Source organism: Mastomys coucha, unplaced genomic scaffold, assembly GCF_008632895.1.
Source record: "Mastomys coucha isolate ucsf_1 unplaced genomic scaffold, UCSF_Mcou_1 pScaffold4, whole genome shotgun sequence".
In the NCBI taxonomy this organism is placed as follows: Eukaryota; Metazoa; Chordata; class Mammalia; order Rodentia; family Muridae; genus Mastomys; species Mastomys coucha.
Genome location: NW_022196910.1, coordinates 24,038,896 through 24,057,208, shown reverse-complemented (window position 1 = coordinate 24,057,208; position 18,313 = coordinate 24,038,896). Strand labels below are relative to the sequence as shown.

The 18,313-nt window shown below is 42.1% G+C and overlaps 1 long non-coding RNA gene across 2 annotated transcripts in view; it reads left to right on the top strand.

Moving 5' to 3' along the window:
• The window catches only part of LOC116076224, a 28,911-nt gene extending 15,916 nt beyond the window's left edge, over positions 1–12,995 (top strand). The window contains exon 6 of one of the 2 annotated variants that reach the window (XR_004112868.1): positions 12,468–12,995. This is a non-coding gene — a long non-coding RNA (uncharacterized LOC116076224). Of the gene's footprint in view, positions 1–2,980; positions 3,251–12,467 lie in introns of those variants that run through there. The other variant, XR_004112867.1, reaches the window with a different exon arrangement.
• The last annotated feature ends 5,318 nt before the right edge of the window (positions 12,996–18,313 follow it).

The window sequence follows — 18,313 nt, the reverse complement described above, 5'->3', positions numbered from 1 at the left end:
GACTAGACCGTAGGTGTTGAGTACAGACCATATATCTTATTCCTCTTCACTTCACAGGGCTCAGATGGAGTTAGGGTCATTAGGAGACTGTCCAGCGTATTCCAAACAACCTAGACAAGAGTGTATGCCTTAGCTCCATCACTCAGCAGCTGTTAAAGCCTAGACAAAGGGCTGCTCTTTGAGTTTTAGCGGTGGTGATAGGTACAAGGAATGTTTATACCCCCACGGGATTGTTGAGAGAAAGGGAGAAAATAAAGTTAGCCAAGTGTTACATCAAGTGTCTACCATAAAGTCAACACTCCATAAATTTAAACCCTCTCCCCTCGAGTCCATTTTTCCTTTGCCCTTATTAGGAGTTAGTGGTATGTTCTCTTCCTGACAGACTTTCCTTGAAAGAATGCCATGTCAGATGCAACATTCTTGGGAGGTTTTCCTCTATCCCCATAGTCCACTGTAGGCTGGGAACACCTCGAGCCTGCTCTACCAAATACCATAGCTTAACAACAGTGCCTACTGCAAAACATCAATTTTACCTTTCACAATCCATATCTGGCTGACAGTTGCAACTTGGTGCTGCCTCGAGTGGTGAGAGAGTATGCCACATACTGCTAGACTGTGAACAGATCAAAATACAAGGTACACCTTCCTGCTTTTTATAACATCATTAAACTAAAATAAAAATGTGGATTGATCCGCAGAATATCTGAAACCACCTGTATACAAGAAGGATTTTGCCGAAACTGGGAGAGTGGAACTCCTCATGGTGTCTCATTGTATCAAATTTTCTGCATGAGCCTTTTAAATTTGATACAAATGGGCAGCTAAAAATTATTGTTGGAGGCTGGCTGTGTAGCTCTATGGAAAGAGTATATAATCAGCATACATGAAGCATTCAGCATCCCCAACACTCCAAAATGTCCTTCTTTCTCATCTTAAAACAATACACTTCTGTCAGGTCAAATTCAGCTGCTTTACTCCATCACCACCATTTCCTCACTGGTATTTTTGATGACGTACATGTACATTGTTCTCAGGAAAACTCAGTGAGTTTTCTTTAGATAAGATCTCAAATCCAGTCTGCATTGTCAGCTGGCTGAGGTGACACACACCTGTGATCCCAGCACTTCGGAGAAGGCAGAATAGTGAACTCTTTAGGAGTAAATGGCTTGCAGCAGCAGCAGCATGTCTCACTGCAGAACACAGAGCCAGGAACTGTGATCAAATGATACGCACGACTTGAGGCGAGAGTGAGCTCCAGAAGAGCCCAAAAGTCTTTCTTGCACGTTATCTCTCTTAAGGCCTCCAATGAGCTTCTACAAAAAGAAAACATCGCGCTTTGGAGTTAAGCGAGGAAGGGCCGGAGATTAGAGAGGATTTCACACATTGTCAAGCCCTGTGGAAACACCACATGTGTGTGTGGGTCTGAAGAGTTCGGGAGACTCTTGGATGAAAGGAAAAGAGCTTGTCTAGAAGGGGTTGCTGCTGGATAGACAAAGCTGATTAAACAGCCGCAGCGATGCATCGCACCACCCAGTCTCTGAAGAGCAGCAGGTGCTGGCTGACAGACAGACACCTTTCCTGCACATGCACAAGTGAGAAGTGGAAAGAGCTCTGGGCAGGACTATTTTGGGTTCCCGATGACCTGTGTTGCTATGACATCTGAGATTCGTGGTTAGACCGGATGCCGGATGTCACCTAGCAGCTGATCGAGAAACCTCTGAAAGTTCATTTCTCTTCTCGGAAATCATTTGCGCATCACAGCTGAGGGAAAAGTGGTTGGGCTGCTCTGTTTGGGGGGGAGGGTTTCCCACCCCCCAGCCCAAGGCAACTGAAGGAATTAAGGGCCTTGGTCCTATGAGCAGCTTTTAAAGTCACAATGTTTAAATTCTGTGTGGTTTCTCTGTGCGATTTACATGTCACCCAACAGTTTATGTTAAATCGTGTCAGCTGCTTTTTAGCCACCAGAGTAGCACACACTTGGTGAAGTATAAAATGTCAAAGCAAAATGAACTGTTGAAAAGCTTACCCCCAACAGAGCAGGGTGCCAGTAGTCTGAGACACTGGCAGTCTGGCTGCTCAACTTGCAACCCATGGAGAACCAAGTGCCAGGGTTACATCTCAGCATGAATGGCTATTCCTATTCTTTAGTCAGGAGTGCCTAGTGACTGCCTCTGCCACTTTGTGATCCTGGGAAAAGTTGCTTAGGTTCCTTGTGCCTAAATTTTCTTCTTCAATAATATATGGTCAATAATATAGTATATTATCCTAGCATGCTGTCCTTACTGACAAGTATCTGTCAATTTTTTTCATGATCATTGCTCTTGAGGGTAGAGGTAGATAAGTGTGTAAGAATCTGGGAAATTATTGTCAAAGATCAAGTTTGAGAAAGGATATCAGGGAACTTGGTGGCTGCCCCTAGAAGTCTAATATGTGGTTCACCCCAACATCAAGTATGTTGGGCTCCTTGTATAATATGCCTCTCTGACTGTCCCAGAGCAGAAAGCTTCATCGCTGGGACTTCTGTCAGAGTCTCCCTCCCGTGTTGTGTATATGTAAGCACATACATGCACATGTATGTGGGGCTCCAATCAGAGCTTCCTCCTATGTTGTATATGTTCAAGCACAATATATGCACATGGGTGTGGAGACCCAAAGTCAACTTACGGTGTCCTGAAGACAGGGTCTGTCATTGGTCTGGAGTTCATGTGTAAGGCTGGGCTGGCTAGTCATAGAATCTCAGGGATTTGCCTGTCTCTGCCTCCCCAGTCCAAGGGTTACGAGTTCAGTCCACTGTGACACCCGAACCCTTAATGCAGCTTCGAGAATATCCTTGTGCTTTCATGGCAACCACTGAGCTATCTCCCAGTCCCTGTCCTTGGCTATAGAGGGCTCGTATGATTGTGTCTCATCTGCCAGCACATTCAGAACACTCTATCTTAAAGTTCATAACCCTAATTACACCTGCAATGTCTCTTGCCAGCTCACATATCTTCACAGGCTCCAGGGATTAGGATCTGGGGTCTTGGTGAAGCACTCACTGGACTTGCCATCGTCACCCTGTGATTGACAGTCATTACTAAAAGAAGAGTGAGCAGGGTGCCCCAAGAGGAAAGCAATGCCTCTCTCCTGAATCTTCACACTTTGCAACAAGAACTGACATCCAGAGCCGAGCACAGTTTTGACTGACATGTAACAAGGCTTAAGAGCAGCAAGTTTAAATATATGAACAGATGAAAGAGAAAAAAATACGGCTTCAATCTCAAGTTAGTGAGTATGGAAACCTGAGTCTCCATCCAATCATTGACTGTCCAGGTAGCCACACCACCAAAGTAAGGTTCTATAAAAGCCCATGCTCTGTATTTAATGGTATATTGGTGGTGTAGAAGATGTCTGGGAACTTGTGAATTCTCAGATCCATTGCTATAGCCTGAGCATAATGTGCTTTCCTAAAGGTCGTGAAGGAGATGGTATTGGGAGGAGGGGCCTATGGGAGGTGAGGAGGTTATGAGGTTCCTCTTCATGGAAGGCTGAGAGCTTGATTAAAAGGACTCACTGTTCTCTTCCTTCAGTATGAAGATGTAGGTTTCTTTCCACTAGCAGATACAGCCTTAAGGCACCATCACCAGGGAGGTGAGAAGCAGACCTTATAAAAATAACTAAACCTATCAGAGTTCTCGGGCTGGAGAGATGTCTGAACACTTAAGAGAAAGTACTGCTCTTACAGGGGACCCAAGGTTGCTTCCCAGTACCCATGTTGGACAGATCATTAACTCTTCAAACTCTATGCCCAAGGAATTTGATGCCCCCTTCTGGCCTCTTCAGGTACCGTGCACACACACACACACACATACACACACACACAAAACTGAGAATACAGAACAAAATGTTAGACTTTGAAGCCTCTAGGACTGTGAGAACTAAATGTTTACTCTTTAAAATTTATTCAGGCTCCAGTATTTTGTTATAGCAGCACAGAACAATAAGGTCTCTACCTCCAGGTGCACTAACTCAGAAGGTCCATAAATCAACTTCACTATAATGGCTGTGTCATAGCACACATGTAGTGAGTACTTTTGAAGAATGAGTGACAGCATTTACTAAACATGCCTGGTGGATCTAATCCAGAAACTCCAAGCACTACCCCCTGGGGAAAATGGCAGCCATCTGTCTGAAAACTGAGTTAGTTAGTAGGGACCCACTAGATAAGGGGCTTTGGGGTTACATTTCAAAGTACTCTAAGATAGAACTCAACACCCCTCTTTTATGTACTTGATATCTGTTTCCTACTAAATAAACTAGCTTCAGCCTAAAAGTGAAAAGGGGAGAGGGGCAGCTGGAACCAGAAAGGAAATAAGAGACATATCCAGGAATTTTAATCAGAATGAGGTCATAGTGGGAAGCTGTTGTTTTTCTGCATTTTTTCTCTCTTTTTAAGCAGAAAAAAATCTACCCAAGAAGCAGAGCAGTTGATCTTGCACCTGTGCTTCTGTGTCTGAGAGTTATGTGGGTCAAAGTGGGGAGGGCAAGCACCTGGAACAAGACACCTCCCTGTCTCTTCGACATATAGCACCTTCTTATTGCCAAATATTCTCACCCCAGTACCAACTGGGAACAGATTACATGCCCTTTGGGCAGCATACTAGACAGGAGGACTTGCTGAGGACCATCCAATCACACAGCCATCCCTTCCTTTAACCTCTATCCTCTCCCAGGTCCTGACCCATGAAATGCCTTCCTTGATGTTCATGTAAGAGTCCTGCCTTCAGAGAAGTGAAGAAAAGGCTTTGGGCTCACATGGCTTCAGTTCAGATCTTACCAGTAGTTTCATAGTCTTGTGTTTAAGGACCAATTTTTTAATTTTCCTGTGCCCTGGTATATCCACATGTGAACTGAAGATGCTAGCAGTTCCTACTTTTTGGAGTTCCCGGGTGTGTTCAGTGAGATAATACATATCATGAAGAGTTCTTGGCACCCATAGCTATAAATCAAGTAAACTAGTCAGTCCTTGGGTCTGGCATATATACTGCTCTGATTTCTTTCTCTCTTCCTTCTGTCTTTCCTTACTCCCTTCCTTTCTTCCTTTCTTTCTTCCTTTCTTCTTCTTCTTCTTTTTTTTTTTTTTAATGAGGCATGCTATAGACAGAAGTCATGGTTTGAAAACATTTCTGTACCACACCCCTTGATATGGTTCAGTATTCCCACCTCTGACATGTGATCATGCATGGCTGTGATGTCCCCTCAGCCTTCCTCACTGTGGACCTATGTTATAGTAGACATCTACAACACATGGCTATAATTCAAATAGGTATCAATACACAGGTTCATTCTTACACCCTGACCATTATGTCTCTGATTCTTACATTGCAAATGTCAATGATCTTTGTCCCATGATGTCCAGGTTGGTCTTATCCTCTGTGTTGTGGAGAAATGGAAGGTATGAACAAAATGACTCAAAAGCATTTGTGGACAGGAGAGATGGCCTAGCTGTTAAGAGTCTTGACTCCACAGGTATGAGAATCAAAGTCAGATCTCATCACCATCCCGAAGCCAGTCACAGACCCATGCAAGCCTGGAATCCTGGCACTGTGGGAGGCAGAGACAGGGGGAACCCTGGGACTTGATGACTGTCAGGCTAGCCAAAGAATGGGATTTCCCCAGGCTCCGCACAGAGGCCTTGACAGAAAGGGATAAGGCAGAGAGTGTTAGAGGAAGCATCTAATGCTCTCATCTGATCTCTTTGTGAGCACACAGGTACACGTGTGGCCGTGCATACAGGTGTGTCCATACAACACCACCCTCCACACACTTGCCATGTTTCTTTTCTAAACATTTATAGTGCTCTCATTCTAATTTCAAAGCCCATTATCTGCAGATGAAGAATTTAATAATCAGATTCATTAGGTGTCCTTTCCAAGTTCTCTCACCAGCAAGCACTGGAATGGGGTTTAATTAATGGCCTCATGTACCAGAGCTAATGTTTTCAGTACATTGAGGCATGAGTATCTGAACAAACAGACATTCACATACTTCAGATCTCTATGAAATATGTTTTCTATTAAAATCTTGAACTCAGTAAGGACTCTGAAAGACACCAAACCTCTGTCCATGTCCCACTGTTAAAAGTTTCTTTGATTTTCAAAAACTAGTATTTGGCTCTAAATATCAAAATCTTACAAATCACAGTCAATAACGTGACTTAATACCACAGTCAGGGTCTTTATTTCAAGGCTTTATTTCAAGAATAACTCACATTCGAATTAACTAGGCCAGGTTTGAGTAGTTCCTATTTTTAAAAAGTTATTCTTTTATTGTATGTGTGTTAGTTGCTTGCAGATATGTCTATGCACCACACATGTGCCTAGTGATGGCATTTTGTCTAGGCTCCGCCTCATAGTTACCTGGCAACAGCCAGGCGTGCCTGACTCACTATAAAAGGGGGCTGCTTGCCTCCTCCTCACAATCTTGCTCTTGCTCTTCCTACTCCCTCCCTCTCTTCCCTCTTTGTACCTTCTCTCCCCATTCCTCTCCCCCACATCTCTATCCATGTGTTCATGGCTGGCCTCTATTCTCTCTCTCTCTCTCTCTCTCTCTCTCTCTCTCTCTCTCTCTCTCTCTCTCTCTGCCTTTCTCTGTCTCTACCCCCTCAACTCCCTTTCCCATACCCTAAATAAACTCTATTCTACACTATACAGTCCTATGACTTAGTACCTCAGGGAGAAGGAATGCCTCAGCATGTGCCCACAGAGGCACCCTTCCCCCACACCATACCATGCCTCCACCAAACATATCCTTGGCTTTCTTTTTCTTTTTTTATGAAGCACAACTCCTAGTGCCTTTGGAGAACAGAAGAAGCTCTCAGATCCCCTAGAACTGGAGTTATAGATCATTCTGAGCCACCATGAGTGCTGTGAATTGAACCCAGTTCTGTAAGAGCAGCAAGCTCACTGTCACTGCACCCTCTCTCCTGGCTGGGGTTTAGTTGGTCTGTGTGGTACTTGTGATTGAACCCAGATCCTCGTCCACTCTGGGTCAGCCGGCTGCCTCAGAGCTCCATCTCCAGTCCAGTGGGAAGTACTTTTAGGAATTGAAGTTAAATCACCATGACTGCACTTCAGATTGCCACTCCCTACATTTGAAATGTATCTTTGTCTATCTGGAATCTTCTATAATTTGGGGATAAAGTTAGTGCTATTTCTTGTCTTCCAATTTGTCATTTTTTTTTTTTTGTGAAAATATAATTATCTTTCTGAATGAACTATGAGTAGTCTTCCAGACTAGGATCAGGTTACTAGTTAATTTTGTTGTAAATTAGTAGAGTTAATTTTGTAATTTGCTTTCCACAAATGAATAGGTTGGTTGTAAAGGCTACCTCTATTTTTCTCATTTACTCATTGAAAGGAGTTACTGATGAAGTTTAGTGTTGATTGGGCGAGAATGATGAAAAAAATACATGTGGCTAAGAAAGTAGAAAAGTTGGTGTAATTCAAAGTGCCATACATGTATTGAACACCAGTTATTTCTGTCAGGAATTAGAAAGTAGTATATGCCCTCTTCCTGGGTCTCAGATGTCTAGGATCTAGCTGAGGGAACTGAATGTTTACACAACATGCAACCTGAGAACTCTGAGCTAGAATCTCCATGAGCCAAAGTTATTGACAAGGATAGCAGGTAACCCAAGGGTCCATGAAAAGAAAAAATACTGTATATTGCAGAGGTCTGCACCATGAGATAGGAATTGACTTGTAACTGGAGAAAGCATGAGAGTTGCTGATGAGGAGAGAGAGATGGAGAGAAAAAGAGAAAGAGACAGACAGAGACAGTGAGACAGAGATAGCAAGAGACAGAAAGATATACAGAGAAATAGAGAGAGACAGAGAGGAGAGGGAGAGAGAGAGGTCAGTTGGCAGAGGTAAGGAAGAACAACAAGGGAAGCAGGAGCTATTGCTCTTAGGAAGGCATAGTAATTAGAGCAGGCTTTTCTCACCAAACATATTTTTTTGGAGAGGGGAGCAATAGATATTTGTATCACTATTTTGTCAAACCCTATTTTTACAATGCCTGTTCCACTTCCCTCAGGTACAAGGGGGATCCTTCACTCTGCCAAAATTCTACGACCTTCTCCTCAGCCAAGTTTCCTTACCTCCTCTACACTTGAGCAACATTTAGCAACAAATGCAGCTCGTTTTAAAATAAACCTCTTAGCAGCCAGGTGTGGTGATGTATGCCTACAGTTGAAGGCAGCGAGAAGCCAGGGGCAGGGGGATTGCTTGAATCCAAGAGTTCCAGGGCATTGTAGGCAGTGAGATAGGAGCTCCTTTTCTTTCAGGAAAAGGAAAAACAAAAACAAAGAAATGGGAATGGGTGGATGGCTGGAAGAGAGGGAAGGGAGAAGGAGGAGAATAGAATCTCAAAGGCAGGATTCCTACAGATATACTCAGGCAATTTAACTTCTTGATAAATGGGTGGCCATTATTTCTAGGAACCCACAAACTGCAGCAGCTCCTCCCCACTCCCACAGTGTCCCAAATGCAGCCACTGTAGGTATATAGGGTGTAAAGACTATAGAACTTTTGTTTCCTCACTGGATCACGAGAAATGGCAGCACCTTTGCACTGGGGATGGAAGGCTGGCATTGTGTACTAGACAAATCGAAATGTTTATTTTCCTTAAGGCAAAGGTCTTCAGGGTTCAAAACCACTGGCACCACAGCAAACCAGTGGATCTGGTCTGGCTGAAAAAGCGAGAGCAGGAGCCTGCCGAATTCTGAAATGTCACCAAGACAGTCGTGGCAATATCAGTGATGGCAAATGACAGTGCACCTGTTAATTGTTAACATGTGTGTGTCTGTGTGTGTTTGTGTGCAAGTGTGCACAGGCAAGCACTGGTGTGCATGTGCCAGCTGCTCCTAGGCCACCTGATTTGAAAATATGAAAGTGAAGATGTTGTAGGTGCAGCTTGGCAGCACATCTGCTGGTAATTAAATAAGCTGTGACATCAAAAGAATTTTGCATCCAAACCATTAACTCTTAGTGGCTAAAACCCCTACTGTCTTACTATTTGAATTATAAGATGGTCAACTAAGAAACGTGGAAGAGTATGGGCTATTTTAACATGCCTGGACGGCTAGCATTAGAAGTTCCTAATATATATTTTTTTTAAAAAAAATGTTATTTATATGTTTCTAATGTAGTTTTAACTTTTTTTTTCTTTTTCTTTTTTCTTTTTTTTTTTTTTTTTTTTTTTTTTTTTTTTTTTTACCAATTACTCATTTCTGGGTGGGGACCATCCAATACTGAATGTGTTTCTAACTCCTAGATACATGTTTAATGAATCAGTTTTGCATCACATCCCATCAACCTCTGTGGAACTAGAAATCAACTTATAACAAAGTCCCTATCCCCATGATCCAACAAGTTAATGAGAACGTGAGTTTCTAATCCAACTCCCACTTCTGTCATCCCATTGTTTCCCCTGCTAGGGATATTAAAAGATGACTGCTGTGAAACAAATAAGTTATTATGGAATAAATTTTATTACAACCATTCATGGGTAATAGGATGTGTTCAATTTCACCTGGTTGGCCTTTTTAGTGCATTATTTAATTTGGCCTTAAAACTTTTAAACACCATTCTCCAGGTATGGAGCTTATAAATGATTTTATAGCACTGCCACAGTTCCTTGAAATTATTTATGATGTATAACCTAGCTATGATTTAATGTCTTTCTATGAACTGTAATTCAGGCAAAGGCTGCTGAAGACAAGGGCAAACACTCATCTTACGAGTGCTGGGGTAATTGCACTATGTTGCACTCCCCCATCCCAATCCAAAGAGAAAGCTGCTCATCTCTCAGGACCAAGGGCCCAACATTTCCCAAGTCAACACACTTCACACATTTTCTTCCCACCTGGAAATAGGTGGCGATTGTTAAGTTTTCGTGAGAACGAAACATCTGCGATCTGTCAGCTTCGCAGCCCCCATCAGAGCCCTTAGAGTCTTCTCACACTGCACCCAACAGTAGCTCCAGGAAGAGTGTTCCTATACAGATTCAGTTTCTAAAATAAAAATGAATTATGGGGAGCAGGAGGAAGCATTCACCAAGAATGCCTACCTCATGAGAATGGTCCAGAAACTTGAGGAGATGCAGAAAATATCTGAATGCGAGTCACACCGGGATGCTTAATTTTCTGTGATGGGTCTAAGAGGCTTTTAGAGAAAGCCAGAACTGAAATAAGTCTAGTTCCCTCACCAGTTGCAGACAACTGGTCAGGAAACATTTCCTCTCCATAATAATGAGTCGGTTTCAACAACACACCTCTCTGTATATGTATCCTGGAGGTTCTCTTTCTCTGGAGAAACTTACCTGTATACACACCAATATACCTAGTCCATAGGAAGGATGGATTTGTGCAGATTTGGGGGCGGGGGGGGATAAAATGTTGGTATTCTCCAAATTTCTAGTGTGAGATAGGGTGACTCGTCTCCCCAGTGGACCCTGTGTACCCATGTCTGAGGAGCTCCCCTGTCACCATACCAAGACTACTTCAGGAAAATCGAGATGAGTTGCTCACCAGCAGTGAGTCAGCCTCCTTTTATGGCTAATAAAAGCTTTCCCACATTCCCAGTAGTTGTTCCACTGCCCACTGGAATGTCTTAGTCATGTTGAGGAGAGCTAAACCGTAGCAAGGATGAGCTCACTGGAACCTTCAGCTCCCCTCTTTGACATCTGCTTCATCTTGTTTGGGAACACTACTTGACCAAAGGATGCATTGTATTTCTCCTCCCTGGAAATGCGCAAGGTAACATAACGGTTCACTCCATCCACATCTCCTATGTTAAAGAGTGCCCTGTGACCATGGTCTTTCTCTTGCAGCTGGAGGCATGGTCAGCTGTCGTTTCTGTGCATCTTCTGGGAAAGACACACCTTCTCTGAGCTAACAAAATAGTACATGACATAAAGGAAAATTTAGGGTGATCCCAGAGAACTCATTTCTAGAGTGTAACAGACACAACAAGAGGAAGGAGTTTGAGAATGTGGGACTTTGACCAACCCAGAACAGTTTTCTTTGCATTGTCTGCATACCTTACAGAAGGTGGTATTGTCATCAGTATGCAGGGACACATATGTAGATAAATGGTAAACTTCACAATGATAAAGTTCACTTTGTGTGCGTGTGTGCGTGTGTGTGTGTGTGTGTGTGTGTGTGTGTGTGTGTGTGTAGAATCAAATTTAGATTGTTAGCCTCGGCAGCCAACATCTTTACTGGCTAAACCAATTTACTGTCTCTGAAATCCGAAATTGTTTCTTTAATTGTTTTTCTTTGGTTGGTTGGTTGGCTTGTTAATTTTAAGCATTTGCTTAAATTCTTGTGAGAGTTTAGCTTTCTTCTCTTCCAAATAGGTTTCCGTTATAAAAGAATCTTAAGAACATAATTGGCAAGAAAGCCCATATCCATGAATATTTAAATGTCTCTGATGAAATCCACCTCACTGTCATGCATCACATTGGATGGACAGGATTCCATACAAAGTGGCCCTTCATCTGTCAATTGCTTACCCATCAATGGCCTACTAAACGAGCATGCTCCAATGCAGTCATGTATGGAAGAGGCCCACCACAATCAGTATGGGACTATTTGTGGCTATTTTATTCTTTGAGAAGAAAGCAGCAAGTATCTTTTTGTCTTCCATCATGGGAAGGAGTGGTAGGAAAACATACACACACACACACACACACACGCACACACACACACATATATATATACACATACACACATAAACACAATACACACATACATAAACACATACATATACACACACATTCATACACAGATACATATACATACACATTCATTCACACATAACACACAGTCACACACATACACACACACATAGAGACACACACATATAAACATACACAAACACACACACATAAAGACACACACATATAAACATACACAAACACACACACATAAAGACACACACATATAAACATACACAAACACACACACATGTCATAAGAATACAAATGAGGGTGGGGCTCTTGGATAGCAGAAAAGGGGAATAAAAATCACCCACCAGCAAATCAAAATCTATGAAAAGACTGAGAATTTCCTTAAATACTAAAATCACACCCATTTAAAGAAAAATGACCAAATAATCAGATTCCTCTACTCTTGGCAGCTGAAGATTCACCACCATGGCCCAACCGCCTTAGATGGAGAACAGCAGAGACCACCAGAAGAGCACCTGAAATTTAAAACAAAAACCAATTTACATTTTATTTAAGCAAAGCAAACAGATGGGCCTGTTAATAGCATCCAAGTCAGTGTTACACAGGGAAAACAGATCTGGAACCCAAGTCAAATAAGTTGGAAATCAAAAGCAAACCAATTAAGAAAGCAAACACAGGCAGCTGTGGCTGTTGCCTTCCCTGGCCTGTGTAACTATGGAACTTTCTTTTCACAGGAACACCATGGCCTCGGCACATCAGAGACTTGTTACCGAGCTTTCTCTGCCTGTTAAAGAACCAAGAGGCAGAAAAAGGTCCAGCAGGAGGCAGTAAAGAAACCTTGAACACAAGGCAAACAGAGAAGGAATCAGCAATTGAAGAAAGACTTTCACTGGGGCAGGAAAAACACACACTGCAAACACACAGCAGAAAAAGTGCCCTCCCCAAAGCAGAAAGGGACTGTCCAAATGTCCCATCTCCTTTCATGGGCTGGGGAGAGCCTTCCTCCCTTTATTTACAATTGGTTAGTTTGAAGAAAGGCAGAATGGCTGGTTGGCTTTTAACTGCTCCGTAAACAAGCCCTGACAAAGCCTAGAACTTGGTGATCCAGTCCATCAGCAGGGGCCTGCTGGCAGGAGAGAATGCCCACAAAACCTTTGTTTCAAGCACCCAGCCTTTTGTCTCAGATCAGGAGGGTGAGGAAGAAGCCTCCATCTTGGAATTTACCATCGCTATTATGTAGGCATGACTCTTCTCCCTATTTTCCTGTCTGCCAGAGAGTCTGTCTACAGGGTTACATTCCAGGTGGCACCAACTCATGAACCACACAATCCAGGTTGTAGATTCTTAACCAGGCTCAGAGTTCCATTCAGGTGTGCCACAGGAATTATAAAGGAAAACAAGATCTCTACTTGCTTCTGTCTTCTTGCATTTGTTTTGAACCATGGGAAACTGGAGGAGAGATAGGTAAAGCTGCATGCATATAAAAACGTTCAAATAATTGAGGCTTATGTGTTGGGATTATGATGTTAGACTTCAAAGACGTGGAGTTAAACACAAACGCAAGCATCCCATTTGGTGAGTGAAGCAAAGATAGCTGGTCATCAACCCCGCTGACATGGTTATTTGTTTTGATGTCCCAAGCAGTCATTGCCTTCTGAACTATCACATATGACATCTGCTGTGGCTCCCTTTTGTTTTTCATTTGTAATCTAATGTACACATAAAGTGTATGTGTGAGATCATGTTCATGTATGTGTGGGTGTGTGGAGGGGGGTGGGTAGTTCGATGGGAGAATGGGTGAGTGAGGGCCTGTGGGTACCATATTTAGTGTGTAGAAGTCAGAGGACAACCTTGGGTGTCAGTCCTCACCTCTGCCTTGTTTGAGATCGAGAGTCTTGTTCACCACTGATTATGCAGATACGTTATTGCATCTGGCTTATGCATGAGTTCTGGGGATCTGAACTCCAATCCTCATGCCTACCCAGCAAACACTTAATACACTGAGCTATGTCTTCAGGCTCTGTTGAATGGCTTCTATTCAATGGCCTTTTGATATAATGTATTCACAGGATATAGTTGCAGAGTGAGGATTGTTATTATGAGTATTGGTCTCCCATATACTGCATATTTCTCTTCCTATCTCCAGACAAGCTTTTACTATATTTCCTTTCATTTTACTCTTCCCATAAAGCCTGGCCAAGTATCTTCATTCTTCTCTATGGCACTGTTCTGATATATACAAATATTACCATAATACTGTCTCTCTTTTGTTATAGTTTGAGAGTTTGAGAAAAATTGTCTCCATCAAAGATAAAATGTCACACTCCTTTCTCATCTGAGACAAAATGTTACCTACCTTCTCATTATCTACTCTTTTGAACTAAGGCCCAAGGAACTTACTACCTCAGCATATTGGTTGAGGTTCAAATTCATGCTAAAAGTAAACAAACACATTCCTGTTTGTTTATTTTGGGACAGAGACTCAATACAATATACCATGGCTGACTTTGAACTCTCTCTGTAGACCAGGTTGACCCTTAATTTTCAGCAATCCATATTCCTGCCTCTAATTCCAAATACTGGGATTAAAAACACATGCCACTATGCCTGGCTCAAAACAAAACTTTTGAATGCTGACTGAAATAATTGGGAAGCTGTAAACCAAATGGATGAGTCATCTGTAAGTCTCTACTGTCAATCAGGGAACAAGACATTCAATGATTGTTTAGTCTGTGTGTGAGTTAGATATCACATATATATATAATATATATGTATATATATTATATATACACATAATACACATAATTCAGTATATATATGATACATATATATACATATATCATATATATATAAAATATTGATTTGAGATTCCCAAAAATCTGGTAAAATATAAAGGATTTAGGGGTGGGTGTCAGAAGAAAACAACACTTTACTTGGTAAACTGAGAAAAATAACAACAGCAGCATCAACAAGGAACCACCTGCTTCTGTCCAGTGTATGTGGGCAGGATTCAGTCTACTGAGAACTAGACTAGAATAAAAAGACAAAGGAAGGGCAAACCAGAACTAGAACATACAACGTCTGTGTAAAGAATAAGGTATGGTGAGAGAATAGGACTTAATTTGATTAAACCACATTGCACAGATATAAAATTTCAAACATGAATTTTCTAAAACAAGCAAAAGATATGGCAGAGTCGAGGCTGACCCAGGAAGACCTGCCTGCATGGCCAGATCTGCAGGGAACGGTCCTTGATTAGCCTGACAAGCTCACTGCAATTATGAACATGCCTCCCTTATTCTCAGAAGTGTCTTAGTTTGGATAATAAATGGCAGGGCAACTTTAAGCAAGAGACTCTGGAATCAAATGAAGGTCTCAGGTCAGTGGAAGTTATTATGGACCTGCATGCCAACAGCTTGCCTGAAAGGCTGAGCAGCTGCTCCCAGTGGTGTGTGGGTGGTTCTGATGCTAAGGTCCCATTCCCCAATTAGTTCTTGATCCATCAATAAATATTCTAGTGGCCAATGAGATGGGCAAAATAAGCAGGACTTCTGGGTCCTCCCTATCAAGCTAGCAGACACAGGAGAACTGGGGAAGGAGAAGGAGGTAGTAGCTGCAAGAGATAAAGCCAACCAGCCATATTACTTTTCCATTAGAGTGGCTATGACCACTCTATCCAATTACGCTTGGGGTAGCAGGGTAAGTTTAGGAATGCCAAGTCATTGAGTTAACAAAGACATTTTAAGATTAATTGGCTGTGTGTGTGTGTGTGTGTGTGTGTGTGTGTGTGTGTGTTATTTTATCTGTGGATCCAAGAAACTGGGTGGGGACTAGTAGTGAGGCCCATTCCCAGAGCTTAAAATGGAGAAGCAAACACAACACACACAAACAAACATGCTACACAGTGGTGTATGTGTGAGTGAACATCACAGAGCAGTTCCCTTGGCGAGCAAGCAGTAGAGGGCCAGAAAACTGGCCACAGAACATAAAGGAACCATGGATATGTGCCAGCCTCTCAAGCTACTGGGGTAGCTTCAGAGCTCACAGAGAAATCTGTCCTTCGTCATGGTATAGCTGACATTGTTCACAGCAATATGCTAAAATCTTCATGTCAGTTTCTTTTAAAAAAAAAAACAAACAATTTTTTTGTAAATAACCTAAGCATCCATTGTAGGACTGTCCCATTTCACAGGAAGGAAACTAAAGTTCCTGATGGCTGAGTTGAGTGAAATTTTTGTCACCCTGGAGCAGTCTGACTTGGGTGCATTATCATGATGCTGTCTTTCCCAACTAAATCAGAGGTGCAGCTGCTCTCCAGCATAAAAGGCCAAAGAAGTAGAAAGGAGATAGAGGAGCCATTTCATAAAGGGAAAGAGAATACTGTGCAATGCAACACTGTAGAATTCAAATTATTTTGTAACTAGATGAGAGAAAGAGAGATATTAGAGGAAGGAAACAAAATGAGACAAATTCTAAGTCTTCTTTCAGTATTCATGTTCCACAGATGTAAAGAAAAAAATCACATTTAGTTTTTAATCGTAATTTAATTTAAACCTAATTAAAAATGACACTTAAGGCCACAATAAAAGAGCTCCCCCCCCCAAAAAAAAGAATGCTAATCAGATCACATATCACCTAGCCTGCTGTAACTTCTTCAGGTAAAAAGAAATGAAGGGAATAGAGAAGAACAAAAGTAGTAGAAAAATATAGAATAGGGACAGGATATTAAGAACTGAGGCCTAAGGTTTAATCATTATACAAGAGTATTAGCAGTTTACTACTTTAAAATGTGGTCCTCAGATGAGCAGCATTACCTAAGAGCTTCTTACACGTAGTGTCCTAGGTCCTTCCCCAGCCTTATTGAGTCAAATCTAATTTGAGCAGTCTTTGCATGCATTTAAAGTTTGAGAAGCCAAGATTGCTTTCCATGTCTATGTACCCAGGTTCTCTTTAAGGAGACAATTCAGAGTATAGCTTTTGGTAGGTCTGTATTTCAATGTCATGGTTAAACTCACCGGCTATATGACCAAGAACAAAAGACTCCATCTTTGTGAGTCCCTATTTTCTCACCTGTAGAATGGTGGATTTAAGGACCATCTTCCAGGCTTGTTTGGGAATGTAGAATAATATACAATAAAGCTCACATTGTTCACATATAAGCAAATACCTCAATTCAGACAGTTCTGCTATCAAACTCAGTGGCTTAGTCTATTTTCTAAACTTAGTAAAGTATGTAATTGAATATTATCTGGAGGTGACACTCTAAAATATATTTTCTCACGATAACAAGGCAATTTAGAAAATTGCCCTGTCAGCTGTTCTTTTACATTTCTGTGTTTTCTCACGCTGAGTTGGTGGGTGAGAAAAGCGCCACCTACACAGAGGCAGATCCTTTGTGCACCAATAAACGACCACTCCTGCTTGAATCTAACTAACATAAATGGCTAGGCTGCTAGTGGCCTGCAGAATGCTATAGCTGAAAAAGAACATGATTACTATCTACAACTATTAATAGCTACCTCATAGAACTGCTATAGGGCTGAATGATAGACTTTCTCTCTACATCACCAAGAGGGAAAAGAAGTCCAGAAAGCGTAAGATGCTTTGTCAATAGTTCCCGTGTAGTAAAGCAGCACTAATCTTTCAGTCTTTTCATTTGATGACATTGCTCTTAAAAGGTGGCCTCACAGAATCACTTCCTGATACTTCTGTTTGTCTTATAGCTCTCTCGGCAGGATTAAGTTATGTGGACCTCGGTGGATTCTCTCTCAAGCTACCTGGTGACCTAGGGGTCACTATGCAAAAAATCAAAAGCCTACAGAGCAAGTTGGCCTTACCCCTAGGATCTGGCTTAGGTTGGTGTCTTTTCCTCCTTGTCACGTTGTCCCAACATACACAGTCTTGTGACTCTGAAGCCTTTGGCTGCTTATTGCCCTTCTCACCACACTTTTCTGCTCAGACTCACTTCCTGCCTAACAGTCCTGTGGTCTTCTCTTTCTGTTTAATCAGAACTTACTCAGCTGTAAGCAATATAAGCTCAGACCAAATCACAAAGAATTATGGATTCAGAGAACTGAGAAAGCTGTGGCAAAAACTGGCCTCAAACCAACAAGATCCACAGACTGGGTACCATTACAGTACTAGCAGTCTCTTGGACATGCCTTCCATGACACTGGATTTAGACACAAACCAGATATTGATATTCTAGGAATGAGGAGGTCTAGCTTCTCTCCTGGTTGCATTAAAGTACTAGCCCTGTGTCTCACTAGTCTGGCCAGGGCCAGGTGGTCATCCTAAGGCAAAGAAATGCAAAGGTTCAGATTTACCAGCTCTGAATATTCAGTCACCTCAGGTATCCAGGGAAGAATCTGGGAGCAACATCTTCTGGAAGGTTGCAGGGAGAAGGGGTGGTTCTTCCAGGGAAGATCAAGACACCACCAACAATACTAAAATAGCATCTAGATAGACACATAAAGGGCTGATTTACAGAGAGTTAGTCAGAGATATGGTACCCTGATTTCTACCTTAGCATCAGACTTCTGGCCTGCTGGAACTGAAACTCCTTAACAGTGTGTGAAGT